This window comes from Papio anubis, chromosome 8 (genome assembly GCF_008728515.1).
Source record: "Papio anubis isolate 15944 chromosome 8, Panubis1.0, whole genome shotgun sequence".
Classification (NCBI taxonomy): domain Eukaryota; kingdom Metazoa; phylum Chordata; class Mammalia; order Primates; family Cercopithecidae; genus Papio; species Papio anubis.
In genome coordinates, this window is record NC_044983.1 from 72,710,464 (window position 1) to 72,726,597 (window position 16,134).

General features: G+C 36.1%; 1 long non-coding RNA gene across 1 annotated transcript in view; it reads left to right on the forward strand.

Annotated features, from left to right (window-relative positions):
* Positions 1 to 11,048, forward strand: part of LOC103886903 — a 103,409-nt gene extending 92,361 nt beyond the window's left edge. The window contains exons 6-7 of the long non-coding RNA XR_002523858.2: positions 943 to 1,026; positions 9,109 to 11,048. This is a non-coding gene — a long non-coding RNA (uncharacterized LOC103886903). The remainder of the gene's footprint in view (positions 1 to 942; positions 1,027 to 9,108) is intronic.
* The last annotated feature ends 5,086 nt before the right edge of the window (positions 11,049 to 16,134 follow it).

Sequence of the window (16,134 nt, forward strand, 5' to 3'; positions counted from 1 at the left end):
ACTGATTTTATTATTTGTATTCACATTTACATCCAATATTCCATCATTTCTATATAATGCAAAGTGAGTTCTGTTTGTTTTCCTTCCCTTCAGTTGTTGGGGCCCCTTAAATGAATTGCTATTTTTATTTCTTGGCTCACAAAAGCTAAGTTGTAGTAATCATGTTTCTGGCTTCTGTAAACTTGATGCTTTAACATCAGTCTTAGGCTCGACATGCCTTGTTCTGGACAACTCAAAAATGTGTCTAAGTCACTTTGCCTTGCCCTCCTGCATCTCTCGTTGCTTACTCCTCTCATCTGGAGGAATCCTCTTCAAGGAATGTGTTTTCCAAGTGCAAACCAACCATTCCAGAGGCCACATCCTCAGCCATCCCCTGTCATGCTCTTACCCTAATAACCCCACGGCCAGGTACAGACAACTAGGGACAGCTGCTTTGTCCCAAAGCCTGCTGAAATCATTCATTCAGAGTAGCCATCTTAAGCCTACTTACTCTATCTCTCCTGTACCTTCTCATGGAGACTACAATAAAGGCTTTTGCCCAATTTCTCTCCCTCTGCTTCATGACCAACTCCAGTGCTTCCCCATGTAGCCCCCTGTTGTGTGGTGTGCCCTTTCTCTAGGGCACTGTGAGTAATAAACTGTTTTCAATGATAATCATCTCCTGATCTGTTGGCCTTACTATATCTCAAATTAGTTATTAATAGACTATACAGTTAACCCTTGAGCAATGCAGTGTTTAGGGATGCTGATCTCTCACACAGTTGAAAATCTGTGTATACTTTTTAATTCCCCCAAAAGTTAACTATTACTAGCCTACTGTTGACTAGAAGCTTTACTGATAACAGAAAGAGCTGATTAACACATAGACTAGTATCTACATGTAATTTATGCATTCATGACATACCTACCGTTTTCTTAATTTTTTTTTTCTATTATTTCTAGGTTATGTGGTTCATCTGCAAGTTTCTTCAAATTATCACAAATCTCCAAAAAGTTTTCCAGCATATTTATTAAAAAAATCCACAGGTAAGTGAACCCATGCAGTTCAAACCTGTGTTGTTCAAGGGTCAACTATACATTAAAATATAGGTCTAGCTATTGTAGTCTACCACACATGCTGGCAATCTTATATGTCTGTGTTGTTGATAACGTTACTATGTTGATCTCCTGCCAAGGCACCAGTTTCTGGCCCAGTCTCAGAGGAGTCCAATTATCAGCACATCCATTAAGTTCTCAATTGACTTTTCTGGTCTGGTGTATACAGAAATCTTTCACAGGGCCACTGTTACCTTGTCTCTAGGTATCTGGCACCCTCCAAGTTTCAAGGTCCCTCCAGGTTCTGCTACTCTCAGAACTGCCTCCATGATTTCAGCAGTTTGTTCTGTGCTTGTACAGGCCACTGCTCAGAGAACTGCATCTGTAACTCTCCGTGTGCTACACCGTATCTCCCAAGGATTCTCATAGCCCCTTGACATTGACTGAGTGAGGTAAACAGTTTAGAGTTCAGTGAAAGGGAAGCGAAACATTACCCTAATCAACCCAGAGTGTCATACTTGGACTCTGGAGCTACCTGACTAGGTTCAAATCCTACCTGTGCTACTCACTGACTGTGCAGCTTCAGTCATGACACTAGAACGCTCTGTGCCTCAGTTTCCCCATGTTTTTGAGACAGAGTCTTGCTCTGTTGCCCAGGCTGGAGTGCAGCAGCCTGATCTCAGCTCACTGCAGCCTCGACCTCCTGGGCTCAAGCAATTCCCCAATCTTAGCCTCCTGAGTATCTGGGACTACAGGCGTGCACCACCACGCCTGGCTGATTTTTTATTTTTGTAGAGACAGGGTTTCGCCATGTTGTCCAGGCTGGTCTCGAATTCCTGAGCTCAAGCCATCAGCCTGCCTTGGCCTCCTAAAATGTTGGGATTACAGGCGTGAGCCACCACACTGGCCAGTTTCCTCATTTGTAAAATAAATGTGATGATAGTAATTGCTCCTACTTCCTAAGTTTATTGTGTGAGTTATTATATTTAAAGCACTATGTAGATTTTGCTATTGCCACTATTATTCCATAATATAGCTACAATTTCCAAATGAAACACAAGAAACTAAAAGAAAATTGCCACCTGGCAATTTTTGATTCTAACAGGACTCTAAAAATCTACTGAGAAGACCTAAGAAAAGAAAGGACTGGACAAAGAATTATCTACTATCTGTCTGCTATCTATTTGATCAGTAAGATAGTAAAGCAACTTTCCACTATCTTACTCACCAAATCTGAGAGAATTTGAAGGTCCATGGCTGCTGATGACTTGGAGCTATAAACCTAAATCCCAAAATATTTCTTTCTGTTCTTGCAAATTAGATACATTTGTTTAGAAAGAAGACCTGCTGTTTTTTAAATGAGCAAAGGACATGAATAAACAAACAGTGCTTAGGAGAATAAAAAGAATGTAAACAGTTCTTGAAATAGTGTTGAACCTCAACTCAGGTTTAGGGACCGTGGAAACCCAGGCAGCCCTTGGAATCTTGATGGATTATATAGATAGCATATGGTTAGAAAATTTGAAATAGACAAATATGAAGAAGGAAATAAACAAAATCAGTTATCCCACTATGTAGAAATAACTATTGGTAGCATTTTAATTAAATTTTCAATTGTTTTCTATTTGTTTCATACATTTTATATGGCAATGTATACAAAGGCTTTTGCAACAATTTTTTTTGGTGCCTAATATGACACTGTGAGCACATTTTATACTTTCAAGTATTGTTTGAAAATGAATTTCTAAGTATATTTTTTTTGGTAAACATTTAGCAAACATATTTAGCCATTTTTCCTGTTGATACATATGTATCATTTTCAAATTTTCACTAGTGGTCTGAGATTGACGATGTTGCATTTTTAACTTCCTTTTTCAAATTTTGTTTGTGAGTAAGAGAACCCAACTTGAGCTAGTCTAAAACAAAAAAGAGAAGAGTGGTATAAAACTTTATTGAAATTGTGTGGATTGTCTAACATTTACAAAATTGAAGTTAACATAATGGCTACTATTTTTAACCTGTCACATTGAAGCTGATATTTTAAAAAAATTATAATAATCAATGTTCAGCAAAGGTGTGTGGAAAGATACAACCTCAGTCAGTTTTGGGGTGGGGAAGGGAGGTAACAGAACAAGTTTTCTGAAAAGAAATGGAACTACTTTAAGAAGCTTCCAAAAATAGTTTTTAACTAAATACTTTTATGAAAGGAATCTCTTTAATTGATATAAGTAGATGGATTCAAATATTTCTGTATGACAATTTATAGTATCTTTTTTGAGGAGAGTTATCTGTCTAGCCCTCCACTTTCTGCCCCCATCCAATTAGAATTGCCCACCATGCTTATAGGGAAGTTCTCCCATCCTGAAAATGTCTACATTACTTTGCCTCTCCTTTGTAGCTTAATTGCCCAATGTGGACACCTGATGGAAACTGTATCAGAGATTTGCAAAGGATTTGCAGTATTAAAATGGGAGACATGGTGACCGGCATTTTTGGCAGCAGAATCATATTAAAGGCAACATTATTAAGTGGAGAAGTCCATGGGCTCCTTCCACCAAGATCCCAAGGCCTGCCTGGGTTTCCATAGTCCCTAAACCTGAGTTCAGGTGCAGCAATATTTCATAAATTATCTATATTCTTTTCACTTTTTTTGTGCACTGTATACTCATGTTCTTTGCTCATTTAAAAAAGTCGGTCTGCTTTCAAAACAAATGTATCTAATTTGTGAGAACAGGAAAAAATAATTTGGTATTTAGTTTTATATCTTCAAGTCATCAGCAGCCATGGACCTTCACATTCTCTCAAATTTGGCAATTAAGATAGTAGAAAGTTGTTCTAATCTTTTCTTTCCTTGGTCTTCTCAGTAGTCTTGTTAGATTCAAAAATTACCTGGTCGAAAAATAGTATTTTCTCTAATTCCTTTCATTTCATTTTAAAAATGTTAGTACATTGTAGAATAATGATAGTAACAGGCACACCTACATAGTGCTTTAAATGTAATAACTCAAACAACAAAATTTAGGAAGTAGGAACAATTATTGTTATCACATCTATTTTAAAAATGAGGAAACTGAATCACAGAGAGTTTAAGTGGCATGACTGAAGCTGCACAGTAAGTGAGTAGCACAGCTAGGACTTGAACCTAGTTAGGTGGCTCCAGAGTCTATAAACTTTAACTCCTATGCCATATGGTTTCTCATAATAAAATAAATTGGCTTATATAAAAAAGTTTTATACTTCTTATTTAATTATTGTCCTATTCAACATAATTTAGTGTATTGGCCATTAAAAAGAAAATCAAACAATATGTTTTCTCTTTGAGAATTTGAAATAAAGAATATTTTACAGAAATAAATTAGATGTTTTTAATTTGCTAAGGAGTTTTATTTTCTAGGCTGAAGATAACTAAGAGGCAGGGCTGTAGAGGAACAGTCCAGATTCTCATCATGTGACTTGTGAGAAGTCACTTAAAGTCATACTTCTTACCTGCAAGATAACTATGTCTGCCTTACTTACTTTCTTCAGTTGTAGAAGGTGTCAGATGAGACAGTTCATGGAATGGTTTTGTAACTTATGATATCTTGTCAAAATGTACACTGGTATTATTATTAATGTCGGTGTGGCTTTGGGGAGTAAATCACATAATGTTATTTATTTAGGGGGAAATTCAAACAATATATTTTAGGATAGTAAAAATCACTTTTATCCTGAAATGACAGAAAATACAAACATAACATGCCAGGACTAAACAGAAAAGAATTCAGAGGGTTAACATGAAAGTAAAAATAAAAACATGGGTCTTATTCACTTGGCTCATCATACATTGTGATGAAAAGTTAGTAAGTGTATAAAGAAACATAGATGTTGGGATAATTTCTTTTTATATACCAGAAGGTGTTCTGTGTCCTACCTATATTTTCAGTCACTTTGGGTTCTATTTGCATAAATTATGACAGAAGATTTCACTTCTAGTGGAATCTCTAATGACTTGCAAAACCTTACTGTGCTTAAGAAAATAAATGAAGAAAAAAATATTTATTTTGGTAGTTTTGAATATTTTAATAAAGCAAAATTATTTGTTAACTACCTATGCTGTTATCTATGACATCTTTTAATTTTAAACAATCTTTTTACTCCTACACCCAAATTTCCATCAATTGCATTTCTTTGATGATAAATTAATTGGATGCTCCTCAGTCCTCATCTGCTTCACTGTCTTGAAACATGGAACCCTCTTGATCAATATCTGCTTGAACTTTTCTCCTTCTGCTTCCCTTCTGAGATTCTTTTTGTTTTTATAGCTGGCTATTTTCCACGTATGCCTTGAAAATCAAGGTGCCACTTGGTTATGCAGTCAACCTTCTTTACACTTGCTCTGGGTGATCTCATACACAGTCACTGATTCTTTTCACGTTGGATGCCCCAGAAGTAGATGCTCTAGCTCAACTCTCCCATAGTCCTCCAGTGCCATGTTTCTCCATGTCCCCTTTATTTATATCTCTGTGGATTCTGAAGGAATCTTAAACTCAACATGCCTCAAAAAGAACCCATTATCAATGTATCCCCCTTTATCAACTTTGTCCATTGCCTCTAGTTGATAGTAGTACCACAGAGTCATCTAAATTGAAAAGCTTGGCACTCTCTCAGATTCTTCTGAACTTCTTACACCAAATCTCACCAGGCTCGAAGGCTATTGTCCTTTTTAAATGTGCTTCAAAGTCCATCTCCAGCTCTAGGTCACTATGTTGATTTGGGTCCCAGTCCCCTCTCATCTCACAGAAACAAAGAATTTCCCAAGTGATCTTTGAGGCTTGAGATATTTGTATTTGCTACAATCTCCATTCACATTCATTAGAATATTTTTTCTAAAAACCAGTGTTAATTTTTTAATTTTTTTACTCCAAAAATTCCCATTGGTATTCAACTGGATCTAGTATTTGATCCTATATAGGGCTCTTAATGCAGGTGTCCCTTTTTACCATTACTTGTGTCCATTCTCCCCATCTCCACCTTCACATATATTATGTGTACAGCACCACTGTTCTACTTCCCTACACTTGCCTAGTGCTTTTCTACACAGTCTTCCTCTGCCTATGACCAATCTATCTATATTCTCTGTCTGGTCAATTCAGACCTGGTTCAAATGTCATTTTCTTGGTGATTGTTCTCAATATTCAGATATTTTCTCAAGTCTGCTACTGTACCAGTTTTAACATAATAGTAGAGTTGTTACCCTGTTGATTCTCCATCATTTGTTTACATGTCATTCTCCTGGTTAACTAACACATTAGACTTTTGAGGATATCAAAACCCTATCTTCTTTTCCGACTTTGCCTCTCTTTCATTTTACTATTGCTCACTAGTATGTGTGCAGTAAATGCTTGTTTAATATGAATAACTGAAGGAAAGACGAAAGAAAAGTATTGTAAATGGTAAAAAGACTACCCAATTGTGGGTAAATATATTTGTAATATAAGATACAATTCTTCCTCACAAAGAAAATATCAATGCACTTTATCTAATTTCTTTTTTGTTCCTTATTTGACAGAATTGTATTTATTTTTTTCCACTGTAGAAATTTTCATCAAAATTATAATGTTAAAATTAAAAAATAAAACGTAAATTTACTAATATGTTGAGATTATCATATATTTTGAGTATAGGTTTTACCAACATTCTTAATTAATTTATTATACACTTAGATACCCAGTGAAAGAGGTTTCATTGTACTGATTGAAGCCACTCAAATGTAAACTAGGTGAAACATTATTTTAAATGATTCAGGATGCGTGCTATGTATTTGCTACAGATTTTTCATTTCCTTCACACTTTTAATCAAATAGATGATCCATGCTTTCTGTTGAAAGAAAAAAAAATCTTGTCTGTTCTCAGTATGGTCTACAATGAATCATGAGCATAATCTAAAAGTCTTGATGACATATTAATTGCATTCTAAAAATAGTTTCCAGAATTAAAAACTTTGGTTGTAAAGATCAAACAACACCCTTAAAGGTAGTTTGTTATTTCTTACAGCATTGTTTAAAATGATTCCTTTATTTTTCTGAATTAGTCCCACTTTTTTCTTACTGACGTTTTGTCAGCAGGATTTTTTTCTTGTCATTTCAATTTGCACTATACAGCATATACCACCTTCATGACCTTTGCTCTCTTACTCTAGTGTAAGAGTTCAACAAATGCAAACTCTAAGATTAGACAGGCAGTTGATAGATAATTATTAGCAGTTATAGAAGTTTCTTAATTTCAAACTTATTTTTAAGCAGTCATAGTGTTGAATAATGAGAATTTCATATCAAATGACCTGGGTTTAAGAATCAACACTGGCACATCCTAGTGTGAATTTAATCTTTCTAAATCTCAGTTTCTTTATGTGTCAAATAGACGTTTCACAGAGTCTAATTAAATACAATGTTGTCTTTGATGGTGAAGCACTATGTAATCTAACTTTATTTTTATTTTGCCACAACAATAATATTAACAAATTGTAGGTTGTCATCCCTAATGAAGTGAAATGTGAATGTTTATTGTTTTCCTAACATATAATATTTTAAAAGGAATATGGGACATATGGTCTGAAAGACATGTCCACAAGTTCCACCGAGAAGTGATCCAATGGGAAAAACAATAATGAACTTATGCATCGTTTCACATGCTTCTACACACATTTAACAAACATTTATTGAAGAAATACCTTTGTGTTAAAATATTTTGAATGGGGTGGTCTGTAGAACACAAGTTTTTCAGAAACAGACGAGTCCTTACCTTCTGGAAGTGTGCAATTTGATAAATGGTTCATCATCTATTTATTGTTAGAATCGTTAATTCAACCTTTACCTTTTCTCAACCATCAATTTATCTGCCATGCACTTGACTGAGTACTGAAGTTCAGTCAAATGACCAATACTTTTACTGCATCTAAAATATGCTTTTTACTAAAGTGGAGTAATTATAAAACAATAATAATAGAGCTACAAGCATTAAGGTAAAATATAATAGATGCCTCTCTGTTAAATTTGTAATAGACATGTTCTTTGAAAGATTTCAAAATTTGGCAACAACTATTTTATATTTCTGTAACAGTGTAAGGCAAAACTACATACACTGTTTAGAAACATGTTTCTGTTGAGAATTGAGGCTAATAAAACCCACCCTTTATCTTTGTGCATGTTGTCAAACAATTGAAACATGAGACATAAAAATCATATAGATGAGATCAGTATATCAGCTTTACTTTTCAAAATTTGGGAAAACATGGCTTAAATCTGCAGGCAGTTAGGTTTTCTAACACTTTCACTTTTGGGTGTATCCACCCAAAACTGGATGCTTCTCTTCCTTCATTGTAAGTCCTCTAAAGGTAAATCCTGCCATTGTAGACCTGCTACAATTGAGAAGCAGATACTGGAGCATCCTGAGGACAGATTCTCAGAGGGGAGAAACATGGAAGGAACAAAATCATGCTGTCCTTGTTCCTTCTAAATTCACTAGTTAGTGAATTCACCCCTTCCCCTTTAGAAATGAAGCTGCCTGTGGTCTTCTGTCTTCTAACTTGAGAAGAAGGGGTTAAATGATTCCTCCTAACATTACCTTATAGTGGTTCATGCCCTCAAGGGTGATTCACAAGGGATTTCGTTTAAAAAACTAAAAATGTATTTGAACATTCTGAATCTTTTAAGATTTAGATTTGTGCCACATGGTCTATGATGATGGGTTTGGTAGACTTTAAAATTGAAGGTAGCCTTTAAAGTTTTTATTCAAAAAATTGTATGATTTCAAATGTGCAAAAACTTATAAAATATAATGAAACACTTTTATAGATGAGGAATTTAAGGCCCACAGAATCTAAGCCACTTGATTGGAGACATACATAACCATTTATTTACTAAACTGAATCTTATTAATCGTTAGAGTCCCGGTGCCTAGCACAGTGCCTGGCACTCAACTATGTTTGTTGAATGAATGAATGAGTGAATGAATGCATAAATAGGAGGCATGGTTTTAATATTGGTTTTCTTTGTAACCCAGGTCTTTTTTTATTATGTCACACTTTTCTTGCAGGCAAGAATGAAGACAGCCAGAATCTTCTCCGCACATGTGAGAAAGAACAGAAAATTCGGATAGATATTTCTCAAATGAGCCTTCAAGATTTATTATGACATGTTTAAAAACGTTACTTAACTAACTATGATTACTAGTCAACAATAATTATAATTGTGTTTTCCTACTTTTATTGAATTAATTAAGATTTATCAGTTGATAGTTTAGAAGCTGCCTGTGGTCTTCTGAAAGAAATATTATTGAGACTTTATTGGACAGTGAATTAATTCACTAGGAAATAAATTACTTGTAAATCAATAATTTAAATTTAAAAAAAAATTTCCAACTTCTACTTTAGAAATAACTTTTTAGTGACCTATAGAGAACCACGGAAACTTGTTTTCATAACGTTAGTCGTTTTAGGTAAAAACTCTGAAGGGTCTAAGATTTGATTGTACTTGCAAACTTACAAGGTAGCCTGCTGCAGTTCTTACCATGATGGCAGAAGATCCAAGATTTCCAGGTTAGAGACAAAGGACTTTTATTACTCATGGCCAGCAACTAGCATGGGCTTATTTGTATCAGTTCTTGCCTATTTGTTTCAGGTCTCCCATGGGACCCAGAGAGATGTTTACATAAGCAATGGGTTATGTTACAGGAGAGGAATCTTGAGTTTAGGGAATCTGGGTTTTTGTAACGTGCAGTACACATATCCATTTTTTTACTCTGGAGAATGTATTATCTCTACTCCCTAAAACTATAAGCACACTTGCACTTTACTCCAGGGGAAGATACAATTTCTGTCTTTCAAGGCTATTTTCTACACAAGCATTGATGAGAAGATAATCTGGAACAAATGGTGTCACTGCCTCTCTAAGATGTGCAGAAATGTGAGAGAGTCATAGAAAATTGTCTCTTAATAGTTTTCTGTTGATTTAAGGCAGAGTACATAAGTGAAATGCCTCTAATATTTATTGAAAACCTAGGTCTATAAAACAGTATTAGATAATTAGACACTGTAGGAGGCTCAGTGATGAGAAAGCCACAGCCTGGGAGTTCAGGCATGTACACACATACTATAAACACAGTGGCATAAATGTTCCTTTTGAGGCAAGGTCACATAGCAGTTCATAGTCTGAGCTTGATGTCAAAGATGCTGGAATCGCTCTAGCACAGTGGTTGAAAGTTGGGGCTAAAATCCTTGAGTTTAAATCTCAGCCCCACTGATTACCATTTGATATGCAGTGTTTACCCTCTTTTGTTGTTCAGTTTCCTCATTGTTGGAATTTATATTAGTACTTACCTCATAGAGTAGTAGGGAGGATTAAGTGACTTCCTATGGGGAAGAACCTAGAACAGTCTCCAAAGCATACTATCTGTTCAATGAAGCTTAGCTTTAGAAAACCTAACTTCTTTTACTTTCTCATTGTAAACTTAAGTTACCTAACTTTCGCTCTGAGTCACATTTTCCTCACTTATAAAATGAGAGTGATAATATCTCATTGGTTGACTGTGAGTCATAAGTTAAAAATGTATTGAATGTAGTTAATAAAGACTTAAAAACTGTTAGCCGCTATTATTAATAGAGAAGCACACTACATGTAATTCAAGGGATAGATTTGGATTTTTCTTTCTACCTTTTTAAATGTCTTTCACTTAGTCACAGCTGGGGAATAATGTAAGGTGGTGGGGGCAACACGTACTATACAGTGAGACCTGCTTCTATTCTTGATTTTGTCACTAATTCATTTATTCCAAAAATGAATTGGCAAAAGATAAATAGGACAGAGTCCCTTGCCTTTAAAAATCTCGCAGCAGTGGGTCAAGTCACTTTCATTCTTCTACATAGCTCTGAGGAAGCAAATGTGATCAGGAGGTGGTTTCTGACCTGGGTCATGAAAGATTAGTTGGGAGTTGGGACAATGTGAACAAAGGCACAGAGAGACCAAAAAAAAAAAAAAAAAAAAGCAGTCTGTTTTCAGAGAACAGTAACAAATTCAGTTTAGCCACCTTAGAGTCTGAAGGGGCAGGTTGGGTTGATCAATGGAAGCAGGGCAGGGAAGGATCTAAGTGCCAATTTCAGGGTTTTCAGGGTTTAACCTTAATTCCATAGGCCCTGTGAAACTATTAATGGTGCTGCCACAGCTGCTAAGCTAAGCTGAGCCAAAAGCAGGACACTTAGAGAAAAATCAGATTCTCAGCCTGTTGAAACTGGAGATGCAACTGACCCAGCCTTTTTCATTATATTAACAAGGGAGAAGTGCTCCCAACTTAATAAACACTAGAAGGAACCATCAATCACCACTGGAAGTCGCTTAATCATCCCTAATTGCTATGATAGATAACACTACCCGAATAAGGCCCTAAAATATAAAGGCTGAACATTGATTTAGGGAAAAGACGAGCATTTGGGGTTAAAGTTACACTCCGGGATAGTAAGCAGAGTGTGATCAAGAGTTTAGAAGGAAATTGCCTTGATGTTTATGGGAATGTTTAACCCCCCAGGCCACAAGGACCTGCAGTGATTCTATTTAGCTATTTAAGGTTAAAAATACTGCTCCGTGGGAGCTTACTGCTTAGCCTATGAGACATTTGTTCAAATGTTTACATGGCTTTAAAATATTTAGCAGAGTTAGATATTGAATTGCCAAGTATGTGCATTTTATTGTGATGCTGTTACATCAGTCCGCAAACTCTAGCATAAAGTATTCTCATTAACTGCTATTACGTTCATCAAACACATAACCTCTCGGCAGGGCGCTAGCTCCCTAGGCAAGCCCATCATCAGCCCCCTTACTTCAAGCAAGTGCATAAGCACCAGCTGTCAACGGTGCTTTCAATCCAGCTGTCAAGCCAGGTGTGGTAGGCGCTGTGCCGCTCTCTGATGTTAATGATGGATTAATTAAGGCGGTGTGTGTATTCATGCAGTGGAATCTGGAGAGCAGTTTGTGTACTGCTTTTGGCTGGAGTTGTACTGTAGTCCTCAGTGCATTCCTTGGGGGCCTTCTCTCAACTTGCCAACAGGTCTGTATGCTGCATTCAACAGCAAACAATCAGCTTATCTGAACTAAAAACAAAGAACTCCATGACTAATTCACCAAAGCTTGTGATCTTGACAGAGAAAGCACAGCACTTATTTGACAGATCCATAAAACGAGGTGGAGGTGTTCTTTTCTTCTTACTTTTGCAGAGTAGACCAATCTGTAGGTATGCTTCATAAACAAATGACATGTTGTGTTATTCAGATCTCATCAGATAATAGGATTTTGCTGCATTTAAATGTTTTCTAAAAATACATATTTTTTATATTTGTGTAGGATGGCAATAATAGCAACATTATTGGCCTTTGGAGTTGCTCCTCCCCCCATATTAGTTGTCTTTTTTGTTACCAATTAAGCTCCTTCTCTCAAAGCAATCTTTGACTTTTGACTACAGAGTTTTTATTTTTTTATTTTCCACTTTTATTTAGGTTCAGGGGTACATGTGCAGGTTTGTTACATGGGTAAATTGTGTGTTGCGGAGTTTTGGTGTACAGATTATTTCATCACCCAGGTCATAAGAATTGGCTACAGAATTTTAAACTACCACCTCTGTCTTACTCACCACTGGTGGTGTCCTACCTGTTAACACATTTCTTAGAGTTTGGGGACCTAGTACCTGTGGGCTCAAATGCTTTGATCCCGGTGTAGATTTCATTATATTTTGGTTGAGAAATACAGGCTTTCTTATTGTAGATGGAATAATAACGATCTTAGCAATAATAATAATAATAATAATAGCTACAATTCATTAAGCACCTATTGTGTGCTGAACTCTGTGTGGAATATGTACCTAATCTTACAAACACGTTAGCATAGATGATCATATTTATTCACGCATTTCAGAGAAGAAGTTAAAATTTGGAGAAATTAAATAATTTTCCCAGAGTTGTGTAACTCATAATGAAGAATGGAACACATTTGGAGGGAATAGATATTGAAGAATCATTAGGGACTCATCAGGAGATAAACAGGGAACATGTCAGGAAGCAAACCTAGGAAGTGAACAGCACGGAGGCTGATAAGCACAATGCCTGTTAGGAAACAATGAGAACCTGGTGTTGCTGCAACACGCAAACCTAGAGTAGAGAGATAGGATCGGGGAGGACAGAGAAAATGTCATGGAGTTTGAACTGGACTTTATTCTCTTCACAGAAAATAATGGAAAAAGGTATAATCAATTTCGCTTTAAAAAAAATTTTTTTTTTATTATTATACTTTAAGTTCTGGGGTACATGTGCATAACGTGCAGGTTTGTTACATATGTATACTTGTGCCTTATTGGTGTGCTGCACCCATCAACTCGTCAGCACTCATCAACTCGTCTTTTACATCAGGTATAACTCCCAATGCAATCCCTCCCCGCTCCCCCCTCCCCATAATAGGCCCCAGTGTGTGATGTTCCCCTTCTCAAGTCCAAGCGATCTCATTGTTCAGTTCCCACCTATGAGTGAGAACATATGGTGTTTGGTTTTCTGTTCTTGTGACAGTTTGCTGAGAATGATGGTTTCCAGCTCCATCCCTGTCCCTACAAAGGACACGAACTCAGCCTTTTTTATGGCTGCATAGTATTCCATGGTGTATATGTGCCACATTTTCTTAATCCAGTCTGTCACTGATGGACATTTGGGTCGATTCCAAGTCTTTGCTATTGTGAATAGTGCTGCAGTGAACATACGTGTGCATGTGTCTTTATAGCAGCATAATTTATAATCCTTTGGGTATATACCCAGTAATGAGATGGCTGGGTCATATGATACTTCTAGTTCTAGATCCTTGAGGAATTGCCATACTGTTTTCCATAATGTTTGAACTAGTTTACAATCCCACCAACAGTGTAAAAGTGTTCCTATTTCTCCACATCCACTTCCATTCACAATTGCTTCAAAGAGAATAAAATACCTAGGAATCCAACTCACAAGGGATGTAAAGGACCTCTTCAAGTAGAACTACAAACCACTGCTCAGTGAAATAAAAGAGGACACAAACAAACGGAAGAACATACCATGCTCATGGATAGGAAGAATCAATATCGTGAAAATGGCCATACTGCCCAAGGTAATTTACAAGGTAATGTCATCTCCATCAAGCTATCAATGAGTTTCTTCACAGAATTGGAAAAAAACTGCTTTAAAGTTCATATGGAACCAAAAAAGAGCCCGCATTGCCAAGACAACCCTAAGTCAAAAGAACAAAGCTGGAGGCATCACGCTACCTGACTTCAAACTATACTACAAAGCTACAGTAACCAAAACAGCATGGTACTGGTACAAAAACAGAGATCTAGACCAATGGAACAGAACAGAGTCCTCAGAAATAGTACCACACATCTACAGTCATCTGATCTTTGACAAACCTGAGAAAAAGAAGAAATGGGGAAAGGATTCCCTATTTAATAAATGGTGCTGGGAAAATTGGCTAGCCATAAGTAGAAAGCTGAAACTGGATCCTTTCCTTACTCCTTATACGAAAATTAATTCAAGATGGATTAGAGACTTAAATATTAGACCTAATACCATAAAAACCCTAGAAGAAAACCTAGGTAATACCATTCAGGACATAGGCATGGGCAAGGACTTCATGTCTAAAACACCAAAAGCAATGGCAACAAAAGCCAAAATTGACAAATGGAATCTCATTAAACAAAGAGCTTCTGCACAGCAAAAGAAACTACCATCAGAGTGAACAGGCAACCTACAGAATGGGAGAAAATTTTTGCAATCTACTCATCTGACAAAGGGCTAATATCCAGAATCTATAAGCAACTCAAACAAATTTACAAGAAAAAACAACCCTATCAAAAAGTGGGCAAAGGATATGAACGGACATTTCTCAAAAGAAGACATGCATACAGTCAATTTCACTTTTGAACAATAATGGCAATGAGAATACATTGAGGTGAGAGTGTCTGGTAAGAGAATGCCATTAAGAAATTATACCATTGATGTATACTCTACACTAGTGGCAGAAAGTAAAGCAGAAAGGTGAGCTTTGCATATTCATTACACTACAGTCTGCTCTAGGAAGCTGTTAGACTAGAAAAATGTCAGACAACTGAACACACCAAGACTTGCCTCTTCATAAAATAGCTAACGGCTGAGTGACTAATGCATGCCAGCCCCATTTTAAGTATGTTAGGGATATTAACTCATTTGATCCTCACACCAAGCCTGTAAGGTACACATATTAAAATGGAGGGACCAGGTGATGATTCCACAGAGGTTGGTTTCTAGGTTTGCTATCTTGACAACAGAATGAGGTGGTATTTTAGGAAGATATTTTATTTTATATTACTTTATTAGTTTTATTATTATTATTAGCTCTTGTAGTTTATTACTCGAGAACACTTATGATGCTCTTTACATCAGTTTTATATATATATATATATATATATATAAAAAATATATAAAATTGTCAATAACAAGGTGTCTTGCTTGAGAACTCTGAAGAGATTTAGAAGAATTCCTGGGACAGCATTTTTTTGTTGAAATTTAACATTGAGGTAATGATAATTAGATCATATTGTATCTCGAAATGAAGGAAATATTTTATATACTACCTCCCAAGTTCTCACCAGAAAAATAAATTCTCAATGGCTTGAATGTGCACTACTGTCAAATGGATTTAAAACAGAGTGAAAGGACCCTAAGCAAAGGGTAATGATAGCAATAATAATGATAAATGGCAATACATTGAGTTAGGACCAGTGTGCACACTTGGCTGCTTTTATTTAAGATGTCTTGGTAATGTTAAAGCCGCAAAAAGCATTAATAAATGAGTATGTAGGGTTGTAATCTGAAATCTTTTTGCAGAAATCTTGATCCTTGCTGAATGTAATTATATGTTGTTATTGTTATTTAATTAAAGATTTAAAAATAACATCAATTAGCCTGCAGGATATACCAAGTATCACAGATATTTCAAGAACCTTCATTGGTTGTTTATTGTTATGCAAACCAGGACCACTAAACTGCCAGAGGGAACAAACTCTAAGTTTTCAAGGAGAAGG